This window comes from Clupea harengus, chromosome 16, assembly GCF_900700415.2.
Source record: "Clupea harengus chromosome 16, Ch_v2.0.2, whole genome shotgun sequence".
In the NCBI taxonomy this organism is placed as follows: domain Eukaryota; kingdom Metazoa; phylum Chordata; class Actinopteri; order Clupeiformes; family Clupeidae; genus Clupea; species Clupea harengus.
In genome coordinates, this window is record NC_045167.1 from 17,700,292 (window position 1) to 17,714,558 (window position 14,267).

A 14,267-nucleotide genomic window follows, 5' to 3' on the forward strand; every position below is an offset into this window, starting at 1 on the left:
AAAAAGTCACTTCAATTGACTGTAATGTTATTCCATTTTATTTCCACCTATCCTGCTTCTAGTTCAGTGCTGCTTTTAATACGCTATTAATCAAAACAAAACAACCAGCCTGCCCTGTGCCACTGCTAGGGTACGCAGTCCTAGCATTTCATTAAAGTCACCCTACTTTATATTTGCATTTTTACATTCTGTCAGGAGATGAGTGTCTTTCTCTACCTGTCCCTGCACATGTATCTATCATTTAAACATCATTGTCTTATCCGGTGCAGCGTTTGTGGATTATAAGTTATCTTTAAGGCCTGAAGTTGACTCCCTTGATTGGTATATCTATCGTAGGAAGGATTGTTGAGCAGCAAATACTGACACATTCCTTCCCACCACAGCTTGCCCAAGTGCCCTCATGATCCTTCAAAGATCAGGCATTCAATAAAGATATCCAACTCTGAAAGGAATGCCTGTTTTCCACAGCAGGAGAACTATCAGCAGGATAGTCTGCCATGCCGCCATGATGTCGGGCCCAGCCTGGAGTAAAAGTTAAAGGCCCAGGCTACAGCAAATACCAAACATGGCGTATCGGGTGAGGGCCAAGTTATTCTCTGCTCATCGTTTTTCGCATGGCTCAATGATGAGTTCCAAACAGAGTAATGATTATTTTTTAAATGTTCTCCCATTGTGTTATTCATTCATTTATACTTTTTATACTTTTGTAGGACTATGTATGCATATTGCAAATGCTTTGTCAATACCTGTCGGATGGTCGCAGAGAAAATGGGCTACAGGCTACTTTGTTTCTGACCAACTTTTTGATAGCACTTAAGGTGGAAACCTTTTCAGGAATGGGTTAATTGACAACAATGACACCCCTCCCCTCTTTGCTCCTGTATTTGGGTGTTTCTGAAAGTTACGGAAGGATCCTTGACTGCTGCGTTTTCAAGGATGCTACGTCATCGAATCCCGCTGAAGGACTGTTCCATGTGTAGGATCCTTCGAGTTCTACCTTCTTTCAGATATTTTTTAAGGATGCAGTTGGATTATCCTCTGCCTTCTTTAAGCACCAACACTTCTTTTTTTTTTTTTTTTAAAGTAGGACTGAACTTGAAGGCAGGACCTTTTCAATGTCACACACCGGCTATACTGTTCTATTGTTTGTTCTCCGAATAATAGGGAGGAGTCTTGCGTAGCTTCTGAAGGACACGACTTGGAAGAATCCGTTCTAACATGGAAGCATCCTTGACTTTGAGAAACACCCTGTTGTTTCCCATAGAGAGAGTGCAATGCGTCATACTCTGAAAATCATGCCCACTAGAGGGGAAAACAATCGGCTCCACAATATACAACAATACCAACAATATGCAAAGGGTGAAACGCTAACAAAATGGGTGTAGATAGTCACTACATCAAAGGATTATTTTAGCACCCTATGTCTATCAGAAAGGAAAAGGTTTACTGACAAACTCAATATTGTTGGCCTTTCTCAGTGCCCCTTCTCCTTACCTTGCTTTTCTTGGAGAAGTGATCAGACTGACCAGATCAGGCTCCTATCTAAATGAATGGGGAGAGATCCATAATTCCACATTGGATGGTCAAATATGCATTAAAAGTACATCACACGAATCTGCGTTTAAATCTGAACATTGTGTATTGTGTACCACCATAAACCAGTCAAAACTACCATGAACTGCAGTCTGATGTAAAGCCATCCTGTGGGGTATTCCAAGTATGTGGTTTAGTGACAAACCTGGGTAAGTTAACTCAGAGTAGGTGGTAAACCTTCTAAAAGAAGAGCCCTATGGTTTTGAATGGAGAAAGATGCCAAGGGCTCTTCTATTAGGAGATTAACTTACCCAGGTATGTCCCTAAATCACGCTTTACTTGGAATACCCCCTCACTGAAGGGTCTAGTAGAGGAAATCTTGTTTGGGGATAGTTATTTACCTTATTCCAACTTTTAATGAGGTTTGCCAGAGACTGCTTCAGAGGTGTCAGCTACCTATCTTTGCCACCAGCAAGCTTAAGTCTGCTAACCGGTCAGATAGCTAGTGCCATATCTCCTTAAATGCTCAGTTTTTCAGCTCAGCAGCTCATGAAAACTTAGTTCTGGGTTCTCTATCTTGTTGGTAGTCCTCCACACAGAAGCCTTTAGACATTTTTTGATTTACTAGCAGACAGAAGTGACAAGGAGGCACCTTTACGTAATACAATTAATGGAGAGCGATGTGAGCGGGACTTAATTGTGCTCGTCTCTATTTACAGAGCAAGGACTGTGTAGGCTAGGAACAGCAGGTTTTTTTTTTTTTTTTACCTCAAACACTGAACAGACAGCTAGAAGACCAGGAGGAGCAATTAGCTGAATTTGACTAAAAGTGTATGGGATTAAAATCGCGAACTGGACCTTTAAGTGAACAATGAAGGAACACCCACTTTTCCAAGTTTCCATGACCCGGATGTAGTTGTAGTAGCGAATAGCTCCAGAACGAGGCCCAATGCAATCAAGTAGGAGTTGCTGTGCGATCGAGCGATTTACAAGGCAGGACGGACTACAAGATTAACTTGAATACGTTTGGGTACTATTTACAAACACAGTAACATTAGCGGATATTTGCGGCCAGTTGGTTACAAATAGATCACTGAATAGACCGAGGACTGTGAGATGGCTTTGTCGGCTGCTTGCCCATAGAATGGGACCTATTTGAAGTTTTGTGTTTGTTTTTTGGCGCTCTGGGACAAGAGTGTGAGGAGTTTCATATGGGCTGGTAGTCCAGAAGATATTCAATAACTAATGTGAACTCGCCTGCTAACGTTTGTTGAGTTACGTCTGATTGCAAAAAAACATTGGATCCGAGGAAGTTTTCCATTTCAGTTCCATCCATCCTCTTGCGACGGATATCATATCGTAAGTAAGTCACTTTCTAAACTTCTAGTTGTCTTTATTAGGAAGACGGTTTGAAGATTGCTTAGGTAGCTACGTTAATTACAATACATTAGTGGTGTTGATAAGATGACAATGGCTAACTATTGTATAGTAAGGAAAAATAATGTTTAGTATTTGATGGTTAGTTATGAGCGAAATTACTTACATAAAGGCCAGGGGTGCATTGCAAGCGCTAACCAGCTGTTTGTTTATGCAGAGATTACTACGATATTTTTTGTCTGCACTAGAGTTGGCTGAACTGATAGATCAGAAGAGTGCTTTCTTTTCGCCTTCCGCAAAATGTTATCTACCTTAGTTCGCTAGACAGCAAATTGAAAAAAATCAAGTTTACCGATTTGGATTAGAGCAGATGTCAGACATTCCAATCATTAACGTTAAACACTTGCTGCAGTAAAACAGGAATCTGCCCCGTTCCTCACTAATTTGATAAAACGCATCTTTTACCGTTTCATATTGGCTTTTCTTTGATATTTGTTAATGCCAACTTTTAATTGTATTGTATATGCGCATTTAATAGCTTGCATTAGCACATTTTCGGGAGTGCATGTGTTAATTGCTTAGAAAAAACCGACACGTTTGCAGGGTTGATGTAGTGATCAACCTGATAATCTGAAAGTATGCTTTTAATAGGAATGTGGATAAGCGGCGAGCGATGCGCTTGTTTAGTTTCCAGGCAGTGTTAACGACAACGTGGAGCTAGAATTTAGCCTAGTCACACCTGGCGAAATTAGCATGCGTTGAATTGAGTTATAGCCTGTCATCGTGTTTGAGATGCTGTTACATTCACGCACGATGTTGGCGTATCTATTTAAATGTCTGCTATTTATTTATTTTTTTAACTCCGTTAAATAAATCCGTTAAATCGTGCTGTGGGAATCCAGAATGAGACATTTGTAAATCTGTTTTCATAAGTCTGCATAACGTGATCCATTTAATGCCTGCCTATAGTGTTTGCAGTTTATTACGAATGAAACAATCTTCTTGACAAGTAAAGAGCATACACTTGGTATAAACTTGCCATATGTTTAATGTGTCCATGGTCTGTGACCGGGGAAAAACTAGTGAAGTGACACTACTAGGAAAGAGGACATTCAGCTGCATGACACTAGGCTAACTGTTAACGTAATGGGAAACTGATTGTAAAATGTCAGGTGAGAATCCACAATGGCATGTTCAGTCTACTCTGGAGTTCATCTGAAAATAAGACTTCATTACTTGTCACTCACACGTAACACCTCCTCATATGTGAACAGTCCATTACAGCCATCATTTTGCATGATGAAAATATTGACCTTTACTCATACCTCCAGTGATGGATTATCAGCCGTTTTATAGCCATTTATTTCCTATCTGTGAGCGGGTTTATGGAATGTCTATTTACTTAAATACTATAAGCCTTGTCATTCAGCTGATTGATTGTTAACCTCAGATCAAGTTGGTTCCGGACTTTCGGCAGTGATCTGCAAATTTGGGTTTAAATGAAAGCCCAGTCCAGAGTGACAGTTGTAACAAGTGATCAGTCTAATTGAATGGCAACACTCTCATCACACTTGACTGTCAGGTGAACAAGGTCGCAAAAACGTACATCACCAGGGACCCAAGGTCTCTCTCATGGATGAACATACTGTGGGAGCTCCACAAGAATTCAGGCATGAAGTGTAGCCTATTCCTTTATGAATTGTCATACTTGAAATAAGCAGTACATTGAACCTATGGATTTTAGGTGAGTTCCTATACTTTGCCACTGTACATGTGTTTCAGCTATTGTTCACTTCTTGTGTGTTTAATAATGGACTGAGTGTGGGTGTGTGTGTGTGTGTGTGTGTGTGTGTGTGTATATGTGTGTGTTAGTGAGCATGAGGAGAATGAATGGGCTTATCTGCCACGCTTGAGCACAGTTGTCTGAGCACGTGACTGATTACTTGTTTAAATATTCCCTGAGCCAGTTAGCAGCCAGTCAGGGAAGGATTTGAAGTCATTCTCAAGAAGACATGTTCATTTACCATCATATAAGCCACATTCTTTGATCTTATAACATTTTGGGTGGGGGGGCAGGCAGGCAGGCAGGCAGGCAATCAAGACAAATTGGTGAAATTTGGTCTTTGACTGTAGCATAATCACTGATGGCTTTATTGTGATGTTACCATATCATAATTGCTTTGCAAATATACATTAGTCGAGATTTGATATCTCTCCTGTGTGATATTTTCTAGGCTAGGATGATGAAAGAGATGACCATTAAATGCAACCACTAGGCTCACATGCTCACACACTCAGAGCAAGTCACATCAGCTCATAGTAAATATGACTCAGCTAGGTAGGCATCTAAAAAGGCGCTGTAGGCAAGACATACTTGGACAGAGTGGCACCAGCAAGGCTTGAGTCATGGTGGTTTATTGCAAAACCATATCATGATAATCTCTAGAGCCGTGAAGCGGAAAATCCTGGTGGAAAATCACAGAGCCGTGGCTCTTTGAGCTGTTTTTGTTTTATTTTTTGATTATGATTCTACAAGAATATATTCTAAGATTACACGGTAATATGTTGTTTGTATGTGGCCCCAAAATTATTTCACAAACACGTATGCCATTAACATTCAGGAAATGCAGTGATTTAATGGGGGTTTTATATACCGTGTACTTCTCTCCACCTTGCCTCTTATCATAAACCACGACCTTAAATGGCAGTTTATCATATTTTTTATATGGTTGGTACACCTTTGAATGGCTCATTAGATATTAGGCTGTTGTTGTATAAATGGTCTTGAACTGTCAGAACCCTGTCAGTCAGTTGTTCCCCAGTGTTTTAAAGGCTTGAGGGTGTCTAGGTTTTTAAATGGTGTGTTGTAATGCTGATGGGGTGTGCCAACAGTTTTTCATAACGTGTCTGTGTGTGTGTGTGTGAGAGAGTGTTTGTGTGTGAGTGTGAGTGACAGAGAAGGAGACAGACAGACAGACAGACAGACAGACAGACAGACAGACAGACAGACAATCGTTACCTTTCAGTCCAGTAACGATGGGCTATATGAATGTGGTATAAAATGTTACCCACTGAACAATCTTATGCTGAAACTAAGCTAAACCCACGGCTAAATTGTATGCAGTCACATTTTTTGACCTAGTTCCTGAATAGAATCTTAAAGGACTATATCCCTGTGGAGGGATATGTACATTTGTGTTCTTGTTGTCAATATGCCTTTAAAGCTCTGTGAGTTTTTGTCCTAGTCATAAAAAGAACACCCCCAGAAACCTTTAATCTTCTACATATATGGCGCTTTTGCATGAATGTTCTTAGTTAGAGGAAATATACAAAAACATCAAGGCATGTCAGAGTACCTAAAAAAAAGTCAGGCCTCAGTGCTTTAGGAGCCCTTTCAAAACCTTTCATCAAGAAAGTGTTACAGAAATATTGAAATCCTTGAATTTGCCTGAATTGGCAAAAACGGCAATACGCAAGATTGCAAATTTCCGGGGGGAGTGATTTTGGATAAATGTAAAGTGTATTATCTTATACAGATACTGCAATTGGACAATCACAATATATTCTACAACATGATCAATGAATGAATGTAGTAAAAAGCCATCTGAAATAACATGCCTTATGCGGGCCTCTGTAGTGGTGTTCCAGCAGTCACTCTCTCAGTTCAGGTTTGTCCCCATTTAGGAAATCTCTTCTCTCAATAAACTCTCCCAGGGTCAGCTTGACATGAACCTTGTTACTGGGACTCAAGCTAACAAAGGCGGAAAACACAACAGTAAATGAATAATTGAAAGCACATCAGACACAGGAGATCAGACCTCTGTGGTGTTTTCTCCCGCTAGTTCTCAGCGCACTGAAAGGCTTATTAAAACTGATCGTGCTAAATGAGTAGCCTACTCTCGGGTTTGTTTGGGCTCGTCGAGAGCTGCCGCTTAGCCTGTGCTTCAATTGTGAGAATGATTTGCTGTTTTTAATATCTCCCTGCCCTGACAGGAGAGCGGGCCCAGATCGGCTTGTGGATGATGTTTGCCCAGTGAGTCAGCCCGAGCTTTATGATCCGCCTAATCGCCCGGTGGAGTCCTCTGACGCGCTGTGTGACGCCACCTGCCACGCGTTTTTTGTCCAGCCATCGAGTCGGTCTCCGCCCAATGAGACTGTTATCGCCCTATTTATAATGCTGGGCACAGCTCTTCAACTCCTTGCAGCCTACCCTCCAATAGGAAGCAGACTTTGAGAGTGTTGTGGTTGGGGGCAGGGTGAGGTGGGGTGGGAGTACAGGTGGAAGGACGAGGTCATCTTTGTGGGGGTGTGGAGGGAGTTGGATTTGCGTTGGTCTCCAGAATGATCCCTGTACTCTTCCTATCAACATGAGTATAGAGAGGTGTACCAGAGAGCGATTTAATTTTAGAGTGTGTATGTGTGTTTTTTTTTTTTTTTTTTCCTGCAACAGGATGGTGTAGTGCTTGTGAATGTTGAAATTGTGGAGGTGTGCGTGTTTGTATGTGTATACCTGCGGTTTTCTGAGTGTGTTTGTGAACTGACATCAAGCACCTGGTGTGTGTGTGAATCAAAGACGGCAAGCGCTGTGTGTGTGTGTGTGTGTGTGTGTGTGTGTGTGTGTGTGTGTGTGGGGAGCGGTGCCGGCCCTGAGCAGCGTTAATGTTTAATGGGAGAGCTGAATGTGCGTCAGCAAGCTCTCTCCTTGGAGGGGAGTCATAATGTGAAGCGAGGCTACTGCACTCCGCCTCAGCAGCTTCACAGCATCCAGTCAGAACACTATCCTCTTCTCCCCATACTTACTTCACTTTAGGGCAGTCGGTTTCTGGAACAACTGATTGTAGCTCAATACAAGAAACACCTGGGCTTTCATGATGGGTAGAGTTGCATGCATGTTGTCTCATTTCGCCACTGGGTTAAGGAATTAATTAGTGGATGAAATGAGTAGGGGTCGACAAACATGTTTTTTTTTCAGGGCCGATACAATAATGAGATCTGCGACCAAAAGAGGACGATGACTGATATTACAGGCCGATATTTTAATGCTTTTAAATAGGCTCTGGCAACATGACTTCTTTGAAATTATTGCACTTCTAGCTAATCTAGCAGGTTTGAGAAAAAGGCAGGAAGATAAGAAAATGATTTTGAGTGTTTCATTGGGCAAGTAGCATTTAAAGTTATAAGCCCACAATTCTTTCTACAATATAAGAAACAATGCTGATCACATCTCGCAGGAGACAGTGTGTGAGTGGAGACAGGGCCTTCGAAAAGGGGGCTAATTTTGACATTGTGAGTACATTTCCCTATGGTGGTTATCTTATGTTGGCTACGCTGTAGATGCCTTTGGCTATTTAAAAAGCTTTCAATTATTAGATGAAAGAGGTGGAAGGACTTGGATAAAGTGATATTGACGACGACGATGAGGCCAAATGAAAAAAATGCAAAGTAGCAATTGGGTAATGTTCAGCATTGCCTCAAGCTTCCGACATACAATGGAAACCGCAAGCGAGCTGAAGTTTCATTTCATGAACGGTTGCTTAAAATGACGACTGTACGACTAATTCAGAGGGGCTGTGCTTTAAGCTAAACTTCTTTGAATGTTTCATTTGAGAGAATACATTTCCATTATCTATTTGTTAAATGTGCAGTGTCAAACTCTTCCAACATACAGCATAAGAGTACCAATTAGTTCATATTACAAGTCCTTATTTTATATCCCTTGTTTTTTTAAGCTTAAGCGTAGATTAGCCTACTTCTACTGATTTCAAAAAGGCCCAATTAGCCTAGTGCAGTTTGATTAACGGCATGGTTTGAGTGCAGCGACCCTTTTACTGGATATTTACCTTCCATCCTTGTTTCCAGCAGCAGACAAAAAGTTTGATTTTCAAGGTCAGATCTTGGCCAATGAGGGAATTTTGTGCAAAGAAGGTTAGCAGTGGAGATGTGGTGAGATAGTAAATGTATTGCTTAAAAAAATATTTTTAGGAAATTTAGATAACAATATACCGATGACGGATAATCAAACTATGCAAATGTCACACTAATTAATCTAACGACCAGACGATTGGTTGACCGCATAGACATTGGTGGCACATTTTTGAGGATAACCCAAAGTTGACACAACTTGACTCCCTCAGTTAGTGGGCAGCCAAACTGCTGAGCCATGTGTGTCTGTGACGAATTTAGTGTAATTGAAATGTATTTCAAACAGTGGAGGCATTTTTCCTGAAAATCAGATTTCACTAATGGTTTGCCTCGCAGAATGACTGTCTTATTTGCAGGCCAAGGCCACTGCTACTGTCACTGCTTACTAAGCTCTTTTGGTTGTGCTCTTTCACTGCTTTCTACTCTCTTCTCTCCCCTTCCCCCCCTTTTCCCTCCCTTTTTTCCCCCTTTTTGATTCCCTGAGAACGATTCAGAATGCTCCAGTGATGTCAAAGACAACAGTGTCTTGTCTGTTTTTGAAAGGGAGGACCAACACTGCGTTTAACACAAACGGGTTCTGGCCCTGGGCACGATAGTGGATGGGTGATGCAACAGGCCGCCTCTTTGGAATCTGATAAGACGCCGGCCGGCACGTTGTATCTCCCACTGCGGGGTAAACATCAGCATCCAGAATGCCTTTGAACTCCAGATAATGCGGAGCACTAACACAGCTATGCTAATTTGAGATGTAGCCCCCTGCCGATGACAAACAGTAGGCCAGTGATGGCCCTGAAGTTAGCCCGTTCTGAAGGGGATGGATTTGGACATGCCAGCAGCGCCGCTGCGGGAGACCTTGGCTCGTCTTGGTTTAGTTTGGGTCGGTCCTGTGCCGTGATCGAGAGGAAAAATTCTCTGTCTCTTCTGCGTCTCGGAAGATCTGAGTCGCGCCGCCAAAAAAGAACCAGGAAATGTCTCTTGCGTAAGACTAAACAAATTACGGCAAACAGTACGAATCCATTGCCATTGCCTTCTGCTGCCGTCTGTCTGTTCCTCAGCACATACCTCTTGGCTGAGAGAATTTACAGAGGACACGCTGGCTGTTTCGTTTCAGGATGACTTTCCTTCATCCAAAATTAGGTCTAACTCGACAACCTCACGCATGGCCCTCTTATAGAACAAGTATGCTCTTTACAGACATTGGATATAGCAAAATGAGTGTGTGGTCCATACCTGTCTTTTTTTGTTGTATTGTCAGCAGTTAGCTGTTGGAAAAAGTTCTGTTTGAGTGCCTCAGTTAGAAGGCATCTCGTAAATGTAGGCCATTTCTCCATCTCTGTTTGCTGAAAAGTGTTGCTTTATATATATATTTTCACTTCAGAATTCCTGTGGGTTTTCCATATCAAGACAGAGCACCATTACTTCTACTCAGCTTGCTCAAAAGGGCTGTGTATGTGTGTGTGTGCGTGAGTGTGTTTGCCACAATTATCAATGGACTCAGATTTACTTGAGATTCTTCCTCAAAAGTAAACAGAGATCTTCGACTAGAGCTGACACACTTCTTTGATTATGTGGTATTTGAACTCGCTCTCTGGCTCACTGGCTGACGGCAGCTTCAGAAGCCAGGCCTCTCCTGTTCCTGTTAGACTGAGTGAAGGAGGACTGGAGGAGAGGGAGATTGTGTGTGTGTGTGTGTGTGTGTGTGTGTGTGTGTGTGTGTGTGTGTGTGTGTGTGTGTGTGTGTGTGTGTGTGTGTGTGTGTGTGTGTGTGTGTGTGTGTGTGTGTGTGTGTGTGTGTGTGTGTGTGTGTGTGTGTGAGAGAGTGAGAGAGAGGGGCGTTTGGGAGGGAGGGAAAAAAAAGAAGAGGTGAAAGCTGTATTAGTCTCACAGATAGACACACAATGAAGGCTGGCTCATAGTAAGGATGCATTCACGCTGAAACTGATTCAGACTGCCCCCCTACACACACACACACACACACACACACACACACACACTCACGCTACACCACAACACCTCCCCCCACCCATCACTGCAGTTGGAATGCTGGTCGCTCAAAATGTCATAAATTGGAGGCAGCCCAGGAGCTGGAGCAGAATGCAGGCTTTTATGTATTGACTGATATTATGCTTTCCGAGCGAGGGCCGGGCTGGCCGAGACACTGTATTTATGGCGCTTGTCAAACAGCTCAGTATTATTGTTAGCCCCCGCCGATACGAAAATAGTGCAAGAGACCCAGGCAATTAACCGTTTTTAGAAGGTCATGAGTACAGAGTAGCATTTTTGACTCGCTGACCTCCGTGTAAATGTTTTTGTTTGTGTGGTAAGACTCGAAAAGCTCACCTAAGCATGCCTCTGTGTGTGCTTTTCAGGTGAGAGTGTGGTGGTTTGGAGTTTTTTTTTTAAACCGTAATTAGTCAGGTCCGGAGTGCTTGTATTTAGTTCCACTTTCTGAGACTGTTGCATACATGGCAGCAGACACCTAAAAACTGCTGTGTAGTAGCAGCCATGGATTTTTTTTTTTTTTCCCCGCTCCTTCTGGGGCTAAGCTCTCCTCCTGGATGCCAAATGGGTTCTTTTGAGCAGAGGCGTTTTTGTGTGTATTGAGCGAATGCTTTCACATTCCACATGGTTCCACTGTACATTCTTTCAGACAAAGAGATCAAGTTGTTTCAGGGCCTCTTCACTCCCTCCCTCCCTCCATCCCACTCTCCCGACCTCTCTGTCCTCTGTCTTAGTGTCTCCGTCTTTTTTTCTTCGTCTCTTTCTCCGTCTCTCTGTCGCTCTCACTTTTTTCTTTCTTTCTTTTCTCCTTAGTTAGCCTCTCCATATCTCCCCCCCCCCCCCTCTCTCTCCCTTTCTGTCTTCACTCTCTCCTCTCTCCGCTCCTCACCACTCAAAAGTCGAGGCATCGTAGACGAAAGCACTGATGACCTCCTGATCCCTCCCTGCCTCCCGTAAAACAAACAGCTTTAGCGATGGCTCGGTAAACAGAGCCCAAAGCCGAGCATCTGAATCACGTCTGAGTCACCCCCAGCCAACCCCAATGATCCAGCGAGGGAGGCCCAAACGCCACAGCTTGGAACTGGGGTGTGGATTTGGTGGGGGCTGGGGGGGGAGGATGGCGGTTTGGACTGAGTTGGCTGGGCCTCTGTGTTGGTTTAAGCGAGAGCCTCCCACAGTTGGTATTGCTTCACAGGGGGATGAAATGGACTAAGCACGGCCCGTTTCTGAGAAGTTGTCACAACGTGATTTCAAACAAGCCTTTTTTTTTTTTTTTTTTTTTAAAGAAAGAAAGAAAATGAGGGGGCCGAGGGCTGGATGGGTGGTGGGGGTGAAAAAACAACAAACTTTGTGTGAGGCTTTGATGCCTGGTGGTTTTGTCGAATCATCCGAAAGAAACGTTTCTTCTATCCTCCCCCGCCCCCCCCACCTCCCCACAAATGACCCTAATTTGCTCCAGAGCGAAGCTTCAAAAGCAAACCGTGCTGCTTAACCCATAAAGACCCCCATACGTGTCAAGCCCGTTAACGCGCCTCGAAGGTTACAATTTTGCTTGGCTCGGCCCCCCGACTGTTTCTCAACCAGCCAATGAACTTTACTCCTATTACTGTTATTGGTGTGTAATTACTTAGTAATGTGTTTCTCATCCAACTCGCTGTTGACACTGCTGTTTGCATTGGAATGTGCCGTTCTGCACTAACTTGTTAGAATGTCCGTGCGGTTACTACTTGTGTTGTATTTATGGGGCACTGTAAACAATCAGTCACCTCCCAGCTTTTTCTCTGCATAACTATGTAATTTACATGCCAATTAAGGTCTCAACGGGGGTGGGGAAGGGGTGGAGAATTACATGTTATTTTTTTTATCCGTCTTTTTCTGTTTCTGGGGTGGGTGGTAATGTGTGGTCATAAAAGGACTGCTGTAGGAGCACCAGGAGGAGCACAAAGAGACTGTATATAAGGGAATATTGGATTGAGGTTTACTGATCCGATTCGCTTCAAGGGCCGTATAAGCATTACTACAGCTAACGAGTGTTAAAACAGCAAACCACACACGTACTACATCTGTACTATAGCACTGCACTGTTCTGCATATGACCAGGTGGCAATTTTTACCAAATTGGTAAATTATCTATCTGTCTTTCCCTCTTTTTCCCGTCCTTTACCGCTCACATCTTGTGTGGCAGGGTATCACTCTTGAGTGTGTCTTTCCATGTTTCTCAATATGTTCTACCTAATGTGGAGGTTTGCTGATGCTTCAGTCTTGAATGCAGTCTGTAATTGGTATTCATACAGTGGTGCCCACTGCCCAGTGGTGGGTACACTGATATCCAGTCACCCACTCACGCACATTATCTAAGCAGGGCTTCTGTGCCTGATTCTTGATTCTTGGCGTACTGTTGTGATTCCATCTAAGGTTCAGAGAACAGTGTGGGAATAGGCTATGGGGCCTTTCTGCTGCTATTGTTTCCAGCCCCACCCACCTTATGTGGCTCACATCTTCCTCCCTGTGCTTGGCTTTGTAGAGGTGTTTGTAATAGTAAGCTCATTCCATCCCGCCTGGGTTTCTCCTTTGGAGCTTGTGAGGTCCGATGAGTGAGAAACATGCGGCAATTACACACAGTTACACACGGTTACAACCAGCACCTGAGTTGCAGGCAGGCAGAGTGATCATTAGAGCTGCGGTGTGACCGCACAGTCATCTAGTCTCTTCCCTTCTTTTCTCTCTGTCACTGCCCCCCATCCTCTTTCCCATCTCTTCTTTCTTTCTTTCTTTCTTTCTTTCTTTCTTTCTCTCTCTCTCTCCTTATCTCTCCTTTCATGCCTCCAATCTTTCTGTTTATCTTGTTCTCTCTCTCTCTCTGTGTGTGTGTTGTGGGCATGTCCTTGTCCCTCCCTGTCAGTGCTCGTCATCCTCCCACACAGTAGCTCTACTTGTCTCTCCGGTACTCGGAGTGGTAAAACGTGCTTTTGATTAGAGCTTGAAGGACACTGAGCAGCCCCCAAGAGTGTCAGCAGCGCAGAGTGGCGTTCGAGATTAGCAAAGCCTTTTACTTCAGTAGGGGTTGATCAGATACAACGCCTGGGGCATTATGTAGCCTTTACGCAGTGCGACTGAAAGACACATTAACAAATGCAGTGTGCTGACCCTGTAGCTACACTAACAACACAGCGCCAAGAGTTGCGTTCCTAATGAGTGCATATACGATGGAGTAAATGAAGGCGTGCGTCGCGAATCGCTTTGGATAAAAGCATTTGCTGTGACTGAACAGATGTGAAGAGGCGAGGTGAAGTAAGTTGTGCAAGACCGTCACAGAACGTGGCTTCGCCACGTCCGACCTTGAGTGAAATATTTGAAATAATCAGTTCGCCAACAGCGAAAGTGGAATCGAAAGTAGAACGACAGAAAATGCACTTGGTGAACTTCTGCTGAAG

The 14,267-nt window shown here is 43.4% G+C and overlaps 1 protein-coding gene across 2 annotated transcripts in view; it reads left to right on the forward strand.

Moving 5' to 3' along the window:
* The first annotated feature begins 2,155 nt into the window (after positions 1-2,155).
* Positions 2,156-14,267, forward strand: part of frs2a (fibroblast growth factor receptor substrate 2a) — a 45,037-nt gene continuing 32,925 nt past the window's right edge. The window contains exon 1 of one of the 2 annotated variants that reach the window (XM_031582389.2): positions 2,156-2,896. The gene's annotated coding sequence lies outside the window, so the exon portion shown is untranslated. The remainder of the gene's footprint in view (positions 2,897-14,267) is intronic. The other variant, XM_012815425.3, reaches the window with a different exon arrangement.